Source organism: Neopsephotus bourkii, unplaced genomic scaffold (genome assembly GCF_033783945.1).
Source record: "Neopsephotus bourkii isolate Nb327-2 ecotype Australia unplaced genomic scaffold, CSIRO-AGI_Nbou_v1 NB_936, whole genome shotgun sequence".
NCBI classification, from domain to species: Eukaryota; Metazoa; Chordata; class Aves; order Psittaciformes; family Psittacidae; genus Neopsephotus; species Neopsephotus bourkii.
In genome coordinates, this window is record NW_026901430.1 from 3,448,919 (window position 1) to 3,471,017 (window position 22,099).

Here is a 22,099-nt window from a genome sequence, read left to right on the forward strand (position 1 = left end):
AACGTGCTGAGCTAGGACCTCCACAATGGTCTGTTAACCTCAGGAAGTCTGCATATTTAAATCAGCTCTGAATCAGGAAGACTTGAAGTTCAGTCTAATTGATTAGGAGTTAATAAACACCCAGTTAACCTGTAAGGATGGTCTTTGCTCTGGGGAGTCTAGAGTCTAGGGAGACTCTAAAGAGCTAGATCTAATTTTAGTGAGTATTGGTACTTGTATCAATGGTTCGTTCATCTTATTCACTGTATTTCTGACTCAGGAAGATAAATAGGTAAGAGTCCTAGTTAATTTTAAAATATCAATCCTACCTATTTCTTAACTACTTTCTAAAACCATTAATGTATTTTGAAAGAGACATTTTCAAAAATCTATATCCGTAGCAATCAAATGAGAACTGGGCTTACAAGTGTAGCAATGCCTATAAGCTTGAGTAGACAAGTGTGTAGGTGAAGAAATAAATTAAGTTTATTCCATGTTAAATGAAAATGGGAAGTGTGAAATGAGCTGTATTAAGAGTCAAAGTGAAGTATGCCCACTTCATCTACAATTCCTTTACAGTTAGATGTATAGTCAAAACTTTAATTCATGCATGCAGTTATAGTTGGCAAACACTAGTATAAGCCAAATTTCTGTACAACTATCTTTCCATCTGCAATTCTGGGTGTAAACTTGGGAAAAACACGTGAGAATAGTATGTACAATTTGGAGGTTACAGCATTGGATAACAAGAATGGCAAAGTGAAAGCGCTGAGGATCTGATTGAGTGACAACCACTGACAAAACTTTGGAAGAAGAAAGGGAGGCGGAAGAAAGTAGACAAGAAAAGGCAAAAGTATACCTAATCACTTCCACTATGTATAAACTGATATGATGCGTAAAAATAACCAACACTTTGTCATCTCACACTTCCAAATACAACTTCTCAAAGCAGTTTCTAATGTGCATTTCTGACAGCCATGAATCAAAGAGATCTGCTATTTGGCATGAAAATCTAGAAACCAAATTGTACACTGCCAGCATAAATGTACCAAAAGCAGTGAGAGCTTGAAGGCAATATGTCAAGTTGTCCACACAGCACTCTGGATTGAATATTTTGTCAAGATGTGCATCGCATAGACAACAGGAAAACAGCTTAAAGGAATACAGCCCTTTAGGGAAATACTTCATTGTGATTACAGATCTGTAACCTGTTGCTGTGGATTACCTAGTAGTCTAGCACACCTTCAATGGACAGATTTTTCGAGTTATTTTTTAACCTCCATAATAGGTCAATGCCCTACCCATCAATTTTACTCTCCCTTCCAGATAAATGAGGCAATGACCCTATTAACTGTTTCCTTGAGCAGCTATGTGATGGCACAGTGCTCGCTTTGCAGAACATGCTACAAATACAGTAATGATACGGCCTGACAAGCTGCTTGACTGAACGTTATTTAATGCTCAGAGGGCCACTAAGTATGCCCTGAAATTTGTGCTCATAAGATAAACTAGGCAGCAATGACAGTTGTTTCATTCAGTGAGTAGAATTCTCAGAGGATGCTACTTAAATCATTTCTAAGCTGATGGCCCAGCAGTATGGGCAAAGGAGAAAAGGACAGAAGCAGGGAGGGCCCGTTGGATAATGCAGGGCCTCAGAGTACTGGTGAATCAGACAAGTTACATGAATTCTGAAATCTAACGTATTTGAAGGAGGTATATGGGGGTACTTCTCAAATTCTTAAGACACAGGCAGAAAAGTCTCAACAACACCACAGTAATTTTCACCACAGCTCTATCAAATTCGTTTAAGCCTAGCCTAATGAGGATCACAGACTGAGCACATCACACTCACAGCACTGCAGGAATCCAAATTGGCAATATTTCTTGTTCAAAATGCCATTACTACGCTTCAGTTAGCCCCTCAGGTCAGCTTAGAAGAGCTGAGGCATATTCAGCATATTGTCCTTGCAAAAAATTTTGATATTACTCCTTTACAATGGTCATTTTTCCACCATATCACTACAGTCACAATTGTACGTACCTGCCATAGGCACATACCAGTTAAATAGCTTCAGGCTGTGGGTACAGAAAGCTGAAAGGGATGATGCTGGCTTTTAAGCAGCATCTGTGAGTGCTTCCCAGTGTTGTCAGGACTAAAAGACATTAAACACCTGGCTGAAAAATACAGAGCTATTACTTCCATCATTTGCTTGTTTTATCTTTCCTTTTGCCATTCTGAGAAAAGATTTTTATTTTTTTTTTTTAAGAACTATGATGATCCTGAAATAATAACAGCAACAACAAGAATATGGCTGGCATGCCTGGGTCATTTGCTATAAATGAAGCAACAGCTGTGGAATACCCGAGGATTGGTCCACGTGTTCTTATATAACTGCCGTTTAAAGAAGTCAGAGCAGAAAATACAGATAACAGTAACTCTTGCTCCCTAGTGCCTAAACCAGTAATCCCTTGACAGAGCACTAGTGCAAAAGAAAAACAATTAGGTGATCCACGTATCTCTAACGTTTAGCTTTAAGCAACATGATTTGTTTCATGGTATTCTTAACACTTTGCTCCAAGATAAAGTATTTTCTGGAACATTGACCTATACAAAACAAAACCCACTTACTGCATTCAGTCATTTTTCAATCATCTTGGAAATAATTCATAGATAATAGAAAGTGATAAAGATGACTGTCAGAAGCTAGATCACAGTATCTGTGTTATGCATTTGCATTGCAGTGTTTACCAAGAAGAATGGATTAATTTTAAGTCAAATTGCATTTGAATTTATCATTTATATTATGAATAAATTATCATGGAATTTTAATGCATGGACTGCTTTAAATATATTTTCATTCATGTATCAAAGAGTACAAGTGCAGAAAATAGTACATTTATCCATTCTTATGGCATTAAGAACATAATCTCCTTGCAATTGTAAGCTGTTTTGGTCTATTTTATTTATTATTTGACATAGTACTTTGGTTTGCACATTAGGCTACACCATTTGCTGGCAAAAGCTGAACCTGACATAATTTTAACTGTTCTTGGCTTTTACTGCTGTAGTAGTCAATGCTTTGGTTATCATCCAAGCTATGAAAATTACAATGCATTTTCAAGTAAAATTACTCTTTTTTTTCTTTCTCAAAACTGCTTAAGTGTTACTCTAAAATTATCCTGTTTTCAACATAGTACCTCTGTAGCATGCTTCCAAAGTCCTTTCAAAATATTAACATTTCATCAAGTTATGCATTTTGTGTGTTTTTATACATTTCAAAACATGCCTTCCTTACTTGGTCAGAGTGAAGAGAACGGCATCAGTCCTGTTGCTATGCAGAACCATGTGCCAACCCAGACTGAAAGGGACTCCTACATTTATTTAATACTCTCAGGGTTTCACACAACTCTTTTCCCTTTTCAGCACAGAGACCTCACTCTCCAGCTGTTGAACATGGTGGGCCTTGCTTTGGCCTGCCTGCTCGAGTAAGGGCATGCCTAATGTCTCCAGCCTCCTCCTGAGGTCCAGGGAGGACCCTCACATCACAGAAACTTGAGATTGCCTATTTAGAATGGAGAGCCAAGCCAGGGAAAGGTCAACGTGCCCAGCCTCTGAAAGAGGGGAAAAGAAAGGGAAGTGTCTCAGCCTTGCTAGCACAACCTCCCCCTCCACAAAGGTCTTCTGGACACCCAGATAGGATAACACTGGGCATGGAGTGGCTCTTAAAAGTGCTCCCTCCATTAGCTTTACACACCTGCAAGTGTTCACTTGTGAGAATTGATCTGCCATACGTGGGTATGATTGCACTGCGCTGGGTTTTCTCACCCATACAAGGAAGCTAAAACACTAGGCAGTGTGTTGGGTTTGACCTTGGCAGCATTTGAAAGTCTCCTGATACTAACAGTGAGTTCTGGTCTATTGTGTCCAGTGATAATGAGCACTACCATAAAGGAGCACATATCGATTCTGCTGCCAGTTGTCAGCCCTTACTTATTCATTTCACAGCACTACAGTAAGATCAACAGTGCTATAACCATGCCACCCCGATCACTGAAATATGCACTGTGATATAATACAGTGACATGCTTTGAATTTAAGCAATGGTATAGCCAAAAAAAAAAAAGAAAGTACTCCAATATTGCAGAAACAATTTCTTCACAGAAGATTGATGGCAATATCAAGTAGGAAAAGAATAATTGGGTTTGCTCTGGTTTTATGTGAAAAGCATTACAAGCTTAAAATATTACTCATGCTGTATAATTTTTGAATTCATTTGAATTACAAGCATAATAATTTACATATGCAAAAAATGAAAATATCAGCAAGATCATTAGAAACTTTAATTTTTACTTTATTATTTTCTTTATATAGCACACATTAATCATATCTACACACCATGGGTGGGTTTGACTCACTGTAATAATAAACCTGTTAATATGAAAATCAAGGAGTATAGCCAGTGAACACCCAAAAATATTAAAAAACCCAATGACAACCAAAATCAACCGTGAAAGAGTGAATTTTCACCTTCATTACTTATATTCTCCCTAATGCTATTAACCACTGCTCAATTTATTCGTAGGAATATTTAAAACTATTGATTTGTATAGACAGAAAAATCAGGATTTTTTTTCATGTATTTATTTCCAAGATAGTAAAACTGTTCTTTTTTTATATCAAGCCACTAATGTCATTTCCTAAGCAATGTCCACAGGAAGTCTTGCCAAGAAGTGAAAAAAGTTTGAAAGAACTGAAAGCCCTTGGTGATAACTCTCTTGTATTTTTCTTGGGTTTAGCTTCATGATTAAATTAACTGAGAGATTGCACCTTTTGGTTTGATGGCCTGCAGCAGATTTGGGTTTTCATGAACTTCTTTGATCACCACCTGAATCCATGTGAACTTCTGCATCTCATGCATTAAATAGGACAGAAAACCAGAATTTTAAAATATTGTTGAAAAGGGTTTCCTTTTGCATCTTTAATTTTGCTTTGATCTTAGCCTTTTTTACACCTATTCTAGCATTAATATCTCTCGGGTTTTTGACATACACGTACATGAGAAAATAGCTTACTACTGCTATCAGTGCCCAGCCTTCCTCCCCCTAGGAGCTATCCTAAATCGCATTGTCATTGAAGATACTTAGTTAAGTATCAGTAGATTTTTCAGAAAAAGATCTAACAAGGAATTGTCGACCAATCCTTGAGGAAAGACCAGAAGACCACCCAGTGCCTCGGAGAGAGATGATTCTTTAAGAAGAAAATCCCTTAATTCTGTGATTTAAGGATCACTTTATACCATATGCAAATACAAAGCCTATATCTCTTGTCACACCCTGGATGACAGTGTGGTAACAATAAGGTATTTCCATATGGGTGTAATGCACTGATGGGCAAGACAGAAGTTCTTGTGCCTAATAAGACTACTTGTTGAACCCTAAAGTACAGGCACTTTGAATCAGATCGTTGCTACCTTGAAGTAAATATCTAAAACTGAAAGCAAAGCAAAGGCAAAACTAGAGAATTGGGAACAAGGGTGTTTGTTTTGCCCAAGCTCAGGGGTTTAACCTCAAGAGACTCACCATCTTATGCTTCCCACAAACCACCGTAGAGACCAGAGAACCTGGCTCTGACCTGTCATGGGCACAGAGGATGCACAAAGAGTGGCTCAGCTGAGATGGGGATGATGAGGCCGTTATCACACCCAAAGTGACATTTGAGTGGTAGATTCAGAAAGGCGAGGGTGACGGCTCCCCGTGAGAGGCAAATTGACATGCTGGAATTAATCACAGATTAGGTCAATGATGGTGCCTTTTGACACACCAGTCTTCTGTAGGTAGAGCATGTAAAGACATCTCTCAAATGCAGACCTCTCCTGTACAAATGTTGAGAGATTAACATCTCTAGAACTGCCAAGACCAGAGAGTAGGGGAAAATGAAGAGGCATGAAGTTATCACACGGATTCATTAACCAACTGATTGGCGCTTTCCTATTGTGCTGTCATGAAAAAGGACAGGAAGACAGATTCACATTTATCTTAAACACCTCATAGCAGCAGTTCTCAGGGAAAGTACATCTTCTCATCTCTGAAAGGTGTCTAGCACTAATGTACTTAGAAGATAGCGGATGCTAACTGGGGAAAGAGCAGCTTCTATAAATTACAAACTTACTAAGAAAACTTGGCATTTGCCATGTTCTTTTATTTCTATCCTTAGTATAATTAGAAATGCCGGAAGTTCAGTCACTGAAGATCTAGGTATTAAGAAACAGGACCTAAAAAAGATATGTCCTTAAAAAAAAACAAACCAACCACTTTTGTTTTAAAGTTAAAAAAAAAAAAAAGAAAAAAGTCAATGGTGGCAAAATAATATAAGACTAAGAGATTAAGGCATACTTTATATCATCTACTTACTGACAAGAATCGTCATCATTAACAAAAACTAATTGTAGTGGCATTTTACACCAAAAGTAAGATTACAAATCACTAAGATAAAGATCAATAAATAACGAACAATTCCTGAGGCTAAACACAATATTGTAAAATATTAGAATATTGCTACAAAGACACTTCCCTTACCAGTAAATCTTCCATCGAACACTCTGGAAGTGTTTTATGCATGCCCTAATGCATGACATGCCTTTGAAAGGTATGCTTCAGGAAGGAAGCATTCCTGTTTTTGTCTTTTTACCTTCATAAAGGTTGACTTCTTGATGCAGAATACTCTTCCCAGTAGCGCAAACAATCAGATTTTACAATGACCACAGGAACTGGGGTGTTGTTAAAGTGTCAGAGATACTACAGTCACACTGCTCTCTACTGGTGGATTTCTTCTCTGTGGGTTATGGGAATCCACACAGCCATGTTAAGGAAAGTGGTTATTGCTAAGAACTAGGTTTCTTACTGTGATTTTTCCCGGAATGGAAAGTGACATTTAAAAAAACCACAAAACCCCCCAAAATGAGTGCTACCAGTAATTATACTTTTTAGATGGCAGAACTTCCATTTAACTGCAGGGTTGTACCTTCCCAGATGCTGTGTGGAAGTGCACATAAAGAAATGTCTATTTCTAAGTAGCTTCAAACCTAAACAGACAGTTGACACAAGAAGCAGGAAAGAAAGATAGAAAGAGTCTACTGTAGACAATTATATACAAATATACACAGAAACATATGTGAAAATACCAAACACATATGGAGAGTACTTGCTAGAATTAACAAATGAAGAAGAGGGCTCAATAAGAAACAAGGAGAAATAAAGCCGAGAACCACTGCTCTCCTCCCTGCCACTACCAACGTGCAGTTCTGTTTCATTTTATCTCCAAGGTAAATGAGTTGGTGTGGCAGGGCCAGATGCCACACATGCTGGCATAGCAGAAATGCTGCAACAAAAGAGAGGAGTAAGCCAAGGGATTCAGCAGCAAACAGTACAACAGCAGTTTCTGCAACTGGCAGAAGCTTCCTGCTTGGGGGCAGCCCCAGAGCCCTTGATTTTTCTGAGAGTGTTAGACAAACTGCCATCAATAACTTCGGGGCTATGTGGACAGCACCCAAGTTAGGTAGAGCAACAACAGCAGCACTCCGAGCTACAAATAAATAGTCTGATGTACAGTGTTGCTGAACAGAGCTCTCTTTTCATCAGTTAGATACATGCAGTAATAAATGATGAGCTTCGAGAGGGTCAAGGAAAGCTCTCTTCGAAAAGCCCAAGAAACACCATGATTGTTGTCATGATGTTTATTATCTTCCTGCATTTGTCTCTGCTCTGCGTGATGTTGCCATGAACAAGTTGACATACCTTAACAAGACAAGAAACTGGCTCTACTGAATGTGTTTTTAATGTCTCTAAAAAGGTTAAAAGTAATTATAAGGCAATTGTCATTAGTTGCAATTCTGGCAACCTCTTGCTTTCTCTTTGCCTGCAGATCTGTAGCATGACTGTTTGGCATCAGCAGCTCACGGAGTCTGGTGTGAACCCAATATGGATGTTTTCCAGTAGCTGATATGTGATTGTGACCAATGTCTCCCAACAGGATGCTGTTCAAGCACCAGTAAGTCTATCCCTGACGCTAGTGTAAAAATCAGTCTGGCCCAACTTTACACCTGGGGATGCCCTCAACGATACTGCTGAGCCTTGTCTTTGGACTTAAATTTCCCCCATATTCACCAACATTGTGGCTTATAAAACTGCCACATTTCAACACAACTGTGTATTCTTCACACCTGCATCAAAAATGGTTACTTCCGAAAGCACAGGTTAAGACCCATGTCTCTCTGAAGTAAGATAATATCCTAAATCAATTCAAGCAATACTCTGTAAGAGAAATTTATGTGAAAGTTTGTCAGCTGTGTGATTCCAGTTATAGATTCTTAATAGAGAAGGAACTGAAACTCTTTATGAGGCACAGGCAGAGATTTTGAACAGTGTGAAAAGAGGTAGCAGATATGAAGAGTCATTTCTATTCCTTCAGCCTTCTATAATCATGCATTTCTCTGATAGTGAACATGCTAGAAGTATATATCTCCTAATCAATCCGTTACAGTGCTTAGTTTTTCTGCATCATGCAGTTATTCTCTACTTTATGCTATGAAAAAAGGTAGAATTTTCAAGCTTCAAGGAAGAGTAGCAGAATTTGAAGTTTTAAATTATTATCCTGGAATATTTCTCTCAAAACACAGGGTTCCGTTTTCTTGCTGCTTCTTAAGTATTCAAGCCGCCAAAAATATTAAGTCCATGTTGGCAATAGTTATATTTTAAGAACACACTTAGGGGTGGTTCTTTGGGGGTTTCTTTGTGATCTCTCTTGGGTTCCTTATCAGCCTTTGATTGGGCTGCAGATACACAGATTTATTATCTGAGGAAGATGAACAAGGTTACTTCCCACTAAAGCAAGAATTATCTTCTTACCACTGAAATTGACTGATTTAGAAAGTATGCATTGAAAACTATTCCTGCTCTGATGTTCATTTTCACAAGAATATGTGTGTGGTTCACATAAGAATGAATTAAAAAAAAAAGAAAAAGGCAGAATGGGGCATCATTCTGGAATAAGTCTATTTCTTGTGAAAAAACACTTCATTGTCACCTTCAATCATGCACTGAGAAAAAATATCTTTGCTCGTCACCATTGCCTGCGTAAATGCTGTCCATTAACTAGATATAACCAATAATTCAGCAGCAAAGCCAAGAATAAACAAGTCTTGATACTGGAGGTAAGGAAAATATAATTCATGGAAAACTCAAGTTGGGGGAGGAATAATTCTGTAGGCAAGCATGGTGGCTCTAAGAATTCCTCCCAGCTATACTACTCTGTGACAATAAAACTGCAATTTAAACCCACAATTACCATTTGACAGTATTTGAGGAACTTCACTTATTATCTGTTCTCAGAGCTACTCCAGTACCCTCAGGCATTGTAGAATTTCACAACCCATTTCATTGTAGAATTTCTACTGCTATCTCCTGTATGTATGCAGGCGGGGGATCAGAGAGATTCTCTCTACCACAAGTATTCTGTGAGTGAAAGAATAAAAGGGGTTCTCCCAAGGTTACTGAGCTTTCCTAGGTGTGTATCCCAAAGTGAAACCTTGGGAAGGAATGAGATAATATTATAGTAGAACTCAAGAAGAGCTAAGGGAAATCAGATTTGTTTTGGGGGGCTTGCTAATCTGTCAGCACTTGCATGCAAATTTTGTCATTCTAGCATCACAACACTCCTGTAAGAAACTCTATGAGCTGTGGAAGGGTTTTCCTAACCTGGGAGGATGACTGCGTCCAACCCAGAACACCCCTGGATATGGAAAAAATGTAAATAGCTACAGTAAGATCAAATATCTGAGGTGGCAAAACAACCTGGGGAGACCAGGCTGCAGGCTGAAAGATCTTAAGGTTGGGTTTAAAGATAGCCTTAAACATGGGAGTGTGGGATCTCAAACTTCCCTTCAGGGTAGTGACAGCACTGGATATTTCTCAGGACCACGTAAGTACACAGTTCTGGCTGTATAATATTTAGCTCTACTACACACTTTGCAGGAAAAATTAAAATTTATGTGGCTTTACTCTGTAGCAATTCTTTTCAGCCTAAATGAATATTTTAAATGGGTAATTTGACAAGTTCCTTTTGCTTTTACTGATATTTTCCTCTCTATTTCCCTGCTTTTCCTAGTTACCCTTTTTTCCTCCATGCTTTTTCTCTCTTCATTCTAATTTCTCCTTTACATTTGTCACTCAGTTTTCAGTTTTTTCATTTTTCTTCCCAGCAATACTGACTGGACTGGTTAGACAAAGCCGTTACTCCTGTTACATGCCCACTAATTTCACACTCCAGAAAAGAGGTGCTGTTTTCCAAAGTACCAACTCAGCTCAGCAGGGGGAAGTGGCTGACACCAGAAGCAGCAAGAAGTTAGTGTCAGTTCATTAGAAGAGGAAAAAACCCCAACCAAAAAAAAAAAAAACAAACAAACCACAAACACCAAAACCACCCAACACCTAAAAAGCTAAAAACTTAAAATAGCAGGATGGGAAAAATGGCAATTTTATGGGAGATTATTAATACATTAAGGCAAATTCTCTGTAAGTACTGTTTACATGACTGTTCAAGCCTATATTTGCTCTGTTTGTGGTTAGCAAGGGACCCACTTGCACCCAAGACATGGCATTTGGGAAAAATCAGATTGGCACCCACTAATTTAGCTGAAAAATATCCAGGAAGATATTTATAGGATATGCCTTTATAGACAGAATAAAAAGAAAATATGTCAGTGAGCATAAGCTGCATTATCAATGCCATTACAACACTGCAACTCTTTCCAGTCTGACAATGCTGTACTAGCAGTTTATGATTTATGCTAATTTCTTCCATCTTCATTACAATCTAATAAAGATTGAACCGCACATGAACCTAGCAGCATCTGAGTGATAGAACTGATTTCAATACTGGCCTTTTCTTTTAAATTAGAAGAACTGGAAATGACTGCACTTGAGGCTAGCTCCCTTCTGTCACTGGCAGGCAGGTTAGTTTTTCCCCTTTAAGAAACAGGGATTTCTCCAGCTCAAAGGCTGTGTAGTGGTTTTGACCACAATTAGAACTGGCTTCAGAATATCACACTTTTAAAGCCAGACACATTTACTTCCATCTTAAATATATTTATCTCATGCTTTAACTTACTGCTCATCTCCTGATAATTTTATCTGGTTGGACTAAACACAAAGCCTGTTAGTCTCTCTTACGAAGATTTCCCTTTATCCTGAACATCTCAGTTATCTTTCTTTCCACCTGTTCCAGTTTGAACTCACCTTAATTAAAAGCAGCCAAAAAGCACTATTAAAAATATTCTACATTATTGTTTCTGCAGGACCTAGTTGACGTATTTGTTATTTCTTTTGCTAATGCAAATACCTCATCCAGCACAGCTTGAGATTGCATTTGCCCTTTTCATTGATGTGTTGCATTGGTGGCTTGCAGTCATCCTGTGACTTTCTCCTCCTCTGTCATTTCCAATTAATGAGCTCCTAGCTTAAACAGAAATGTATTGTTTTTGTGCATGAACTTGCACTTTGTCCTATTGAATTTCATTCAACTACTATTACTGTACTCCTCAAGGTCATTTTATTCTTCCTGTATAATATTCTAGACTCCCCATGGGACAGGGCCCACAAACTTTATGGGCATCAGAAAATTTGCTTTTGCGAATTTATTTTTTCAAGGAAATGACTGAAATTTTTAAACAAGAAGCAGAAGCAATTCTTGAGAGACTGACATACAGGTCCCACTGCAGTCCTCTTGGTATAATCTCAGGCTCCAGCAGATTGCAGTAATGGATACTGTTACTGTGATGACTTTGAATTACTTCAAGTAATATTCATAGAATCATAGAAAGGTTAGGGTTGGAAAGGACCTTAAGATCATTGAGTTCCAACCCTCCTGCCATGGGCAGGGATGGCTCACTCTAGACCATGTCAATATTAAAGAACATGTTAGTCTTTCTCTCTGGAAAAAATACCCAAAATTTTCACCAACATCTGGGCATTTTTATTACCCAGGGTATCAGGTGCTTTATAGTTTTCACATATCTGATAGTCTGCATACACTGGCATTGTCTAAACCAAGGTAATCATACTTAAAAGCTTACAGCAGCATAATGGTAAGCTTGCAGTGCCAACATGATGTAGCCAGCACACAATGTGTAGCCTGAACTCTTGCTTGGAGATGTAGCCAGGTATGATTTGAATGATAAATAAAGACTTGGCCTATGCCTGATGATAAATCTGCATCTCAAAGAAATCTGTTTCTTTGGAGTTTTTTCTCCTGCTTTTGAGTTTTCCATCTCAAAGGCTTGAATGATGACCTATCTTGAAAATAACTATTTTCATAGTATTTTACAGGACAGCTAAAAAATATTTAGAATGCGATGCAATTAATACACATCAGGACTTCAGAAACACTAGGCACACAACCATCAATAAGGAAAGTAAGAATAAAGAGTGGAGAAGGGTCCTTTGACTCCTTAACTGAGACATCAAAAGCACAGAAACTACTTGACCCTTTTGCCCTTGGGTACATTAAGCAGCCATAAATCAATGTTTTGAAATTCAGAAGTGCATTTCTATCATGCAGGGAAACGTTGGTCAAACAGTCATTCTGCTGTTACACAGTACAAAAATAATGAACTTAAAATCAGGTATCGCTAATGTGCTGCATAGCAAGAAAACAGCGCCCGAAGAGAATCATTCCTTGTCCCTTCTGACTCTCATCATCCTTCTTCTAGAAACACACATGGAGGACACACAGCCTTTCACCATAACTTTCACCCTCCAATACTAATTCTGACCACATGGCTTTTGGGAAGGATAGACATATCTGCATGGATCTTTCTCTGTAAACTGCAGCATGGATTTACCCAGTGAGCACACTTGCCAGGGTACAAGCTATGCACCTATACACTGATTCTTAACACCTTTTTTTCCTAAAAAATTACAGAACATTTAAAAAAAAAATCTCAGTTTCTGTACACACAGCATTCACTTTATTCTGATATACTGTTGCTGCTCAAAATGTAAACGTAACTTCAGAACATTTAAAAATAATTATGCAAAATTCATGAGCTTCAAGAAAGAGTGAATTTAATTGATAGCAATGTGGGAGAATTGGAGCTATTCCTAGAGCTCAGGAATTCACCTGAGTCTAACAGCAAAACTCTTCCAGTGACAAACTCCGAACACACAAGTTCCAAAAATCTAAACAGACTTGTATTTTTAAATCTTTTTGTCTGGCTTTGTTACATTCCTTATACACATAATTGGAATAATCACCTTCAAACAATTTTATGAGATCAAAACCCCTCCTTTTTGTTTCTCTGCATCTACATCTAGGTTTGAATAATTAAATGTTACAGCTCCCTGTCAAATTCCCTGGTACAATTTTAGAGAGCAAAGACACACCTGGAGAAGGACTCTTCAGACAGACTCTCAGAGCGCCTGTCCTGCTGTAAATCTTAAAAATTTCCAAGAGTGATGGAAGTATTTAATGTTTTCGGCTACTCAAATAAGTGCCCGTCAGCTCATTGTGTAGGACACTTCTCTTTAAAGCATGTACTATGTGTGGTGGGGTCAAACACAGACATAACTGACAGGGACTTGGTATTCTGTACTCAATAACCACCAGAAAGAGTGATTTGCACCTAACATATCATTGTCCATGTCCTAAAAGATGCTGTTCTTTCTTTTCCTTCTTAGGGCATCCTTGCATCTGCACCTGCTTTTTTTCTTATTTAAAGTTTTAAGTGCATAGTTTATAAAATATGAGTGCAAACTGAGACAACTGTAAAATGCACATTCACCAGAAAAACGCTGACTCGTTATCACTTGTATTAGCCATGAAAGAAAACTGTGCAATGTACTGCTGTACACCAAGGCACAAACTAGAGGCAAAAAAAAATATTCCATGCATTCATTTCAGAGATTGGTTGACTTTGCTTTGACCTTCTTAATGATAAATTAAACATGAAAATCTGAAGGTAACTGCTAATTTCTTATATGTATTTTTCAGTTAAAGACTCTCAAGGAATGAAGTGCACAAAACAAAACAGAAAAGCAGTATGCTCAGAGTTTCAGGTACTCTGTTGTCTCCCAAAGTAATTCTTTGGCCAGGATTACAGCACCCAAACATGGTTTCTTTCCCTCTCTCATCAGCTTAGACAGGCCCAATTCACTGTTCTTCACCTCCTCATACTTAAATGACTGTCCCTGAAAACCATGCCAAATGCAAGGTCCTACACCTGTGTCAGAGCAATCCCAGGCACAGCTACAGGTTATGCAAAGAAGAGATTCAGAGGAGCCCTGTGGAGGACTTGGGGGTGTTGGTCGATGAGAAAATGAACATGAACCAGCAGTGTGCGCTTGCAGCCCAGAAAGCCAACCGTATCCTGGGCTGCATCAAAAGGAGCAGCGTGACCAGCAGGTCGAAGGAGGTGATCCTGCCCCTTTATACTGCTCTCGTGAGACCTCACTTGGAGTACTGTGTGCAGTTCTGGTGTCCCCAACATAAAAAGGACATGGATCTGTTGAAACAAATCCAGTAGAGGCCACGAGGATGATCAGGGGACTGGAGCACCTCCCATATGAAGATCCACTGAGAAAGTTGGGGCTGTTCAGCCTGGAGAAGAGAAGGCTGTGTGGAGATCTCATAGCAGCCTTCCAGTATCTGAAGGGCGCATATAGGGATGCTGGGGATTGACTCTTCATTAGGGACTGTAATGACAGGACAAGGGGTAAGGGGTTAAAACTTAAACAGGGGAAGTTTTGATTGAATATAAGGAAGAAATTTTTTCCTGTTAGGGTGGTGAGGCACTGGAATGGGTTGCCCAGGGAGGTTGTGAATGCTCCATCCCTGGCAGTGTTCAGGGCCAGGTTGGACAAAGCCTTGGCTGACATGGTTTAGTGTGAGGTGTCCCTGCCTATGGCAGGGGGGTTGGAACTTGATGATCTTAAGGTCCCTTCCAACCCTAACTATTCTATGATTCTATAAACCCCCCCTCCAGGTTTCATCACTAACCAAAAGTGTCAGGCTTCCATACATACTAACACTGCTCAGAAGCACACTGCTGTGCAGAGCAGTATTGTGGATGAATATCTCAAGACAGGTGAGGACACTAGCTTATTTACAAAACAATAGGGGAAGGTCTCCCGTGGTACTGTCATTGGTGCAAATACCCAAATTCTTTTTTTGCGTGAATTTCAGTATCTATAAAATTGATACAGTTGTGATACAGCCACTAATGAGAAGTAAAAAGAGCAAACAGTGTCAGACTTCAGGGGTGTTGGTTTAGATGCAATTAAAGAGTTCCATCCTTTCAATAATACGTGCATTCATTTCATGAGGCAACAAATTACTGCCTAAGCTGCCAATAGTACAAACCCAACTGGACTCCAAGTCATCACACACTTCAAACCAACATTTTAGTACCAAGAGCGACTTTTGCAAGTAAGGTGTTGATAACTACATTGGATCTACTTCAGAACCCCAACACAGCTCATAATTCATCTCTGAGCAGTTGACCTTTAGTTCCTGTTTCAATAAAATCACACCAGACCACTTGTGTTTCACATGAGTGAAGCATGTAATTCCTCTATCACTCTGCCTGAATTATGCCTACTTATGAAAAATGTTGATTCTAGATGATAATTTGATATTAATATACCAAATAACAATTAATTTTGAATATCTAAGTACTTAAAGATCACAATTCATTTGTTCCGATGTCCTTACCCATATATGTTTAGAAGTGCCTATTCTTTCTAACTTCTAGAAGGTCTACAGATAATGTAGTTTTGAGAAACATAATACAGATAAAGCATTAGTTTTGTCCTATGCAAACTATTTTGCTGGTTTACTATTTAGTGTTCTCTTTTCATGGCAAGAGGAAACAGAAGCCTGCCATTCATTTCTGCAAACTTAAATATCTCATTATGCCATGCAGTGGTTTGATGTTAAATCTGGCAGGTGTTTTGTGGGCAAATGTAAATAAAGGTACCAGACTAGGGTATGGCGCATGTTCAATAGAACACTAGTGTCAACAGCTTGACGGATATATTTTACATTTGGAAAACCTATTTAATTTAAATAGCTGTCATTTTAAGAAAGAACACAAAATAAATACGTTTACTGTGAGAAAAACTTTTTTACCTTTACTGCATCTCCTTAATGATGGTTTTCTCAGAGAGATTTGCACCAGTCTGACAACTGAAGTAAAGAACAAGCACAGAAGGAAAACACACCAGTAGCATGGCCACTTCACAGAAATAATTTATTTCTTCAGAATTTCTATTGCTTACTTTTGTTGCTTTACCGGTATCTTCAAGTATCTGTCTATCACACTAGGTTGGATGCTGAACAGAACAATCCTCCTTCTCTCCACCCCTTGTACTTTCAACAATAGGTCGGTTTATCTGAAGAGGTACTTCAGAGCAATGTTTATTGTACCAAACCAATGCACCATAATATAATCAAAATCGGTTTTCCATCTCTCTGCCTCCCTTGCAGCTCTCCAAGGAGCTGCAAGGAGGCTTAATCCTGACAAATTTTACCAGCCTTGGAAAAAGCCGTCAACTTTGACACTGCCCAGTTGCTTAAAATAGATATTAAAACAAGAGCTTGTGAACTGTACAAAGGGTGATTCATGTTTTCATAAAACATACACTAAAAGCCTCTGATTTTCAGGAGGTTTTGTGCCCAATATGGTACAAGTACTTGTGCGATATTTCCTTTTTATTTGGAAAATTAGGATAATTTTCTGTACTAGGTAAGATTCAGGCTAAAGACTGACATAAGCCAGTGTCTGGGTTTTTTTTTTTATTCTAAATTACTGAGATTACATATTTAACTTTTGATATTTTTTTTTCCCTGCCAACGTTGTATGTGGGGCATATTAGATACTGACCTAAATCCATCTTCCTTCATTTCCTTGTAGCATGACAGATTTTGTGATGGTTCTAATCAGCCTTAGTAGAGCTGCTCACCTCAGTTCCATTAACAAGAAGTCAACACATGCATATTTACACCCTAAGCTATTGATGATTTCTGGATCATGCAAACAAAGCCCACAGAGATAAAACAGCTGTGGTGCTTTAAAAGAAATAATATTATCCACCTTGTTTCTTTGGCTTTTATTCTGGCCACTGAAAAATAAAACAATGAAATAGAATTACAACATTAAATAAACCTGGAACTTTAAATGAACTTTTGAAAATAGCAGCTGTTCAGCTTCCAGTTTATCTTCTGGGTCTCTTGCCATTCAGTTTTGATTTAAATTTTGAATTCAGAACATGGCTGAGAATAATAAGAAGGCCAAAACATTCCAAGATATTTTTTTCCAGTTCTCCCTTCCATAAGAATGACCTGTGTCAAAGAACTTCCTTGTGCTAAACAATGCTAACAGGACTGATTGAATCAGATCAGGAATGTGTTTCTATACAAAGCTATAATTTTGTTTAAATTATTATACTCAGATAAGGCTTTTACTATTATAATTTAAATAATAGTACAGCATAATGTGTCTTGGAAAAAGATGCAATAAATTTTCAGGGAATAAACCCAACAAATTTCACCCCTTTTGTCTGAAGTATAGTCATATATGTGTTACAGATCCAGCTCCAACATCATGGCTTTTCCACATAGCATCAAAAGGCACTAACAGAAATTAATGAATCCCTAGCTGCTAAAAAGCTAGAAGGACAGATTGAAGTTACATCACATGAAACACAGCAAATACCCAACTCAGAATTTGCTGTTACTATTACTTCAGTTACCAGTCAGTTTGTTGGAACATTAACGGTCCAGCAACCAACAAACCAGCAAATTACTAATAATGATTGGTTTCTTGGGGATTGTTGCCTAAATAAATCTCAGAAGTTGCATGCTGTTAAGTAACTTACTGTTTTCTTAAAACTGGCAGTGAAGTCCAGTGACAGTCATGTTACTCAGCCTTACCATTAATCCTCAACCCCTGAGTTCAACCAGTAATTCTAATTCGTTGCATACATAGAAAGCAAAGTACAAAAATCCCTGACTGTCTTCAAGTGTTCATTTGGAAAAATGTTAGTGAAGATCAGTGGAGAGTGGAAAAAGGAAAATCTGGTCTCATACTCTTCATGCTCACAGTAGAAAGAATATATGCCTGAGCATGGACATGTCTGTTCAGTGTAACTGTGCAGCCCTCAAAAGCACACTATGAGATTGTTTGGAAATCCTCACGTTAAATTTGCAGTCATCAGGCATTAGTGGGACTGTGTGTTCAGCGTTCTGCTTCCAAAAATCAAGGAGGTTATTAAAATTAACTAAAGCTAGATCAAAAGATAATGGCCACTCTGGGGACCCATAATAATACAGAATTATATCAACACCTAGAATTTCAAACACTGCATTTGGATAGTCCTTGTACAAACAACACTCTCCAGTCAGGCTAATTTCTTGATGTAGTAAATTGTAAAAAAGAAACATCAATTGCTTGTGCTTTCACAAATCCGAGGCTTCCTTTTATTTCTTATGGCACTAGGAGTCCCAGTACTCTACCCCATGGATACCAAAAGGAATATCACTGAGCAGGTCTGGGAACTAATAGAGGAGTAGAGAGCCTTGGTCAAAGCCACCAACATAAGGCATTACCCACACATGGCTGCATAGGAACAGGGATGTCAGCTCATAGTTCCTATAGTAGTCAAATTATTTTTCTGTTAAAAACACCTCAGCATAACCAATTACACCATTTCTGTTAAGAAATCATAAAGTTTATGGGACAGTAAGTCTGATCTATACTTTCAGATACGTAGACATTGTAGACTTGCTAGCAGTGACTCCTGTGGGGGTCTTGTTAAAGATAACAAGATTCCTAATGAGACAGGGCCATCCCACAAGCCCTGGTAGTCACTTCCAGGGTAGGGATGAAGGATAACTTGATTCATGCTACCTGTTTTATAAATGAAATATGATTTTATTCATGAAGGTCACAGTGTTCAGCAGGCTTTTAGTAGCATGAGCAACAACACGCCACAAAAAATTATTTAAGTCAAATTTATAAGCAAAAAAGGTGAACTAGAGTCACAAAAAAGCAAATCTACATAAAGCACCACTAGTGTGAATGAGGATAATCTCAAGAAACTCAGATATGCAGCATGGTTCTGAACAGGCAGCTGCCAACACCTGTATTTACATGTGAGTAAACTGAGGCACAGAAAGGTAGTGACTTGCCAGCAGTACCAAGCTAAGAAACCTGTGTATCCCAATGCACAGGTCTCTGACGATTCCTGTCCCTCAGAGTTATCAAGTATGAGAATGAACTAAGAAATAAATAATAAAACCTGAAGTCAATCCAAAATGGAAAGCCTGAGTCAATTCACAGTTCTTTTTTGGGAAAAAAAAAAAGAAAAACCACCTACAAAAAAACCCCAAAACAAACAAAACCCCCAATTACCCCCCCCAAAAACCCCCTCACTTAGAAACCACCCAGAACCACCCAAACTAAACCAAACAACAATAAAAACCAAACCACAAACAAAACCCCCACAAAATGCAGCCAGCACTATACAGCCACACCAACCAGCTGTGCTTTGCCTTAAACTTCTGTGAAACCTGAATTTTCTAAGAGTTTCTAGTGACATTCAAAGTGTTCAACTTGTTTCCTTTCCCACCCCGATTTTTTCTTTAAGGTAACATTTGACTTCAGTTTTATATCAAATATATATCTGTTAAAAAAAAAAACAAAACCCAGAAGGGCATGAGTACCATTCATTTTCTTTATCACATGTTTCATATATCAAGAAAAATAAAAGGAGGCAAGATATTGCTTCCCCAGTCTGGTTTTCTTCCTGCCTTAGTTGCTAATCCAATTGTTACTTTTTGAGGATGAATTTCTCAGAACAGATAAAACAAAGGGTAAAACTCTTCTCATCATTTACTAGGTCCTCAAGCCAACCCTGGTCACTAACTGGATCTTACCTCCCTTTCACAGCTATAATTTTCTAAACTGTTTCAGCTCCTCAGGTTTCATCACGATCAGATATATTTCTCATTTTCTGAGAACTGGTTGTTTTTTTTTTTCATTATGCTCATCAGAAAAAAGACTCCAGGTTTGGACATCTTCTATAGTTCTTCCTACAATAAGAGTCACAAGATACCTTTAAACAAAATATATGGAGCTATTTGTGCGTAGAGCAATTGCACACAAGAAGAGGTTGTGTGGGTACAGTCATCCAAGAGAGCTCTGCTATTTTCAGTATTTATTTTTTTACTACAGCAGTGGTGCCTAAGCTCTGTTTTGAGCATTATTTTCAGGTTTTCTTGCAAGGAGCTGAATCTTTAGACATACTTGCTCACACCACTGCTTACACTTCAAAAACACATCTATATTTTACCCTTAAGATTTCACTATCACTGGTCTGATTTACAGAAGAGAATGTTAAAGCTTGAAAAAGTTTGCCTCCAACTCCCTTACTGCATGGAAGACAGGCACTTAAATTGATCAGACAGTGAAGTCTCACAGACACGGTGGTGATCCTTGCAGGTCTGATTCCTAAGCTCCGAACTCTTCATTGCATGCAAATGCTACTTCAGCTTTTAATGAACTTAAGTCGCATTATTGTCACAATACAAAAAGACTGGACCGATGTCATCTAACAATTCAGTCATGGGAATGAGCGCAAAGTACTAGGGAATAAAACACTGCATAAGGAGATCGCAAAACCCAGTTACAGATTTCTCCTCCTCCTCACTTTCCCCTCAGTCCTGTAGTACTAAGGCAGATGAGCCTGTGCGAGCTGGGGTTCCATCCCACCCAGCCCTCAAATGCTGCAGGAGATGTCTGCAATACTGTAAAGCAAACATTGCAACCAGCTCACTACAATTATCACACTAATTATTTCTTAGGACAAATATTAATCTACCACATAAGATATGGCTGCCTCAGGAAAGTTTAGAAAAGTCTCTATAAAATATGCATGAGTGACTATGAAAATACAGTAAATAACTGTCAAAATACCATTAAATACACTAAGGCATATCTGCTTGCTTTCCAGCACAAAAGAAATGTATGGTAATAAGTTTTGGAAAGTAATACAGCCGTGTTGCTAAAAACGCAGAGCAGCTGCTCTGGTTATTATAAAATGGCTAATTTTTACTCATTTGTGACATGGTTTCGTAGACGGGTAACAGCTGCAGTTTCACCCAGCTGCATCCTGATGCACACTTCTAAGCCGTCAGACGAAAGTATAGATTGCTTTACTTCACAGCACTAAGTACTAGTGTCTTTCCAAGAAATACCCTGAAGGTCATTGGCAATTAAATCTCCCCCAGGTCTCTTTCACTCGGGGAACGGTGACAAGCAGACACAAGGTCTCCAGAAGTCAGACACTACATAGAAACAGAGCAAGTAGTAACTGAGCTGCATGAATTAAAGAGTATGTTGAAAGGGCTTCCTACCTGGTACAAGTTGCTACTCCCCCTCACAGCCTGGAACCCTAGACGCTGGCTCTTCTCCTTAATTGCTGAGGTAACACGAATTTCTTTAGTAAGAAGTGGGGGAGAAAAAAAAAAGAACACAACAAAAAAAGAAAAAAGGTTCTATTGGCTGCTTCCTCCTCCTTAAGAAGGTTACTTCAAATGCCTCTCTCGCTCCCTATTTATTTTCTCTCCCTCCCAGAAGAGCAGTTTAGAGGGAGAGTAACGGAGTGTTTATCCTGGCTCTGAGGATGCACGCTTGTGCGATAACTGCCTGCTCCCTGCAGTATAGCCGGCATGATGTGATGTGCATACTAAAGCAGTTTGCATTAGGCAAGGCTTAGCAGATCCAGCTTCCCAGTCTCCACCTTCTATATCACAGAGCAAGCTTGCTCTCTCCTTTGAGAATAGTGGGGCTGTAATGACAAAACTATTGGGCTCCGGTTATATATATTACATATATTTATATGTGATATTTAACCAGAGCCCTATACTATATCCATTTACTACTATATATACATATATATATATATATATATAAAGTAAATGCATTTTCTTTGAAGACAGTATTTAAGGGTAAGGGTGTATTTATGTATCACCTCACCTGTGAAGACACAGAAGCAGCTATAAGTGAAA

The 22,099-nt window shown here is 38.5% G+C and overlaps 1 long non-coding RNA gene across 1 annotated transcript in view; it reads right to left on the bottom strand.

The window, feature by feature from the left end:
• LOC133214824 (uncharacterized) overlaps positions 1-21,752 on the bottom strand; it is a 356,264-nt gene extending 334,512 nt beyond the window's left edge. Inside the window, exon 1 of the long non-coding RNA XR_009726239.1 lies at positions 21,446-21,752. This is a non-coding gene — a long non-coding RNA (uncharacterized LOC133214824). The remainder of the gene's footprint in view (positions 1-21,445) is intronic.
• Between the last annotated feature and the right edge of the window lie 347 nt (positions 21,753-22,099).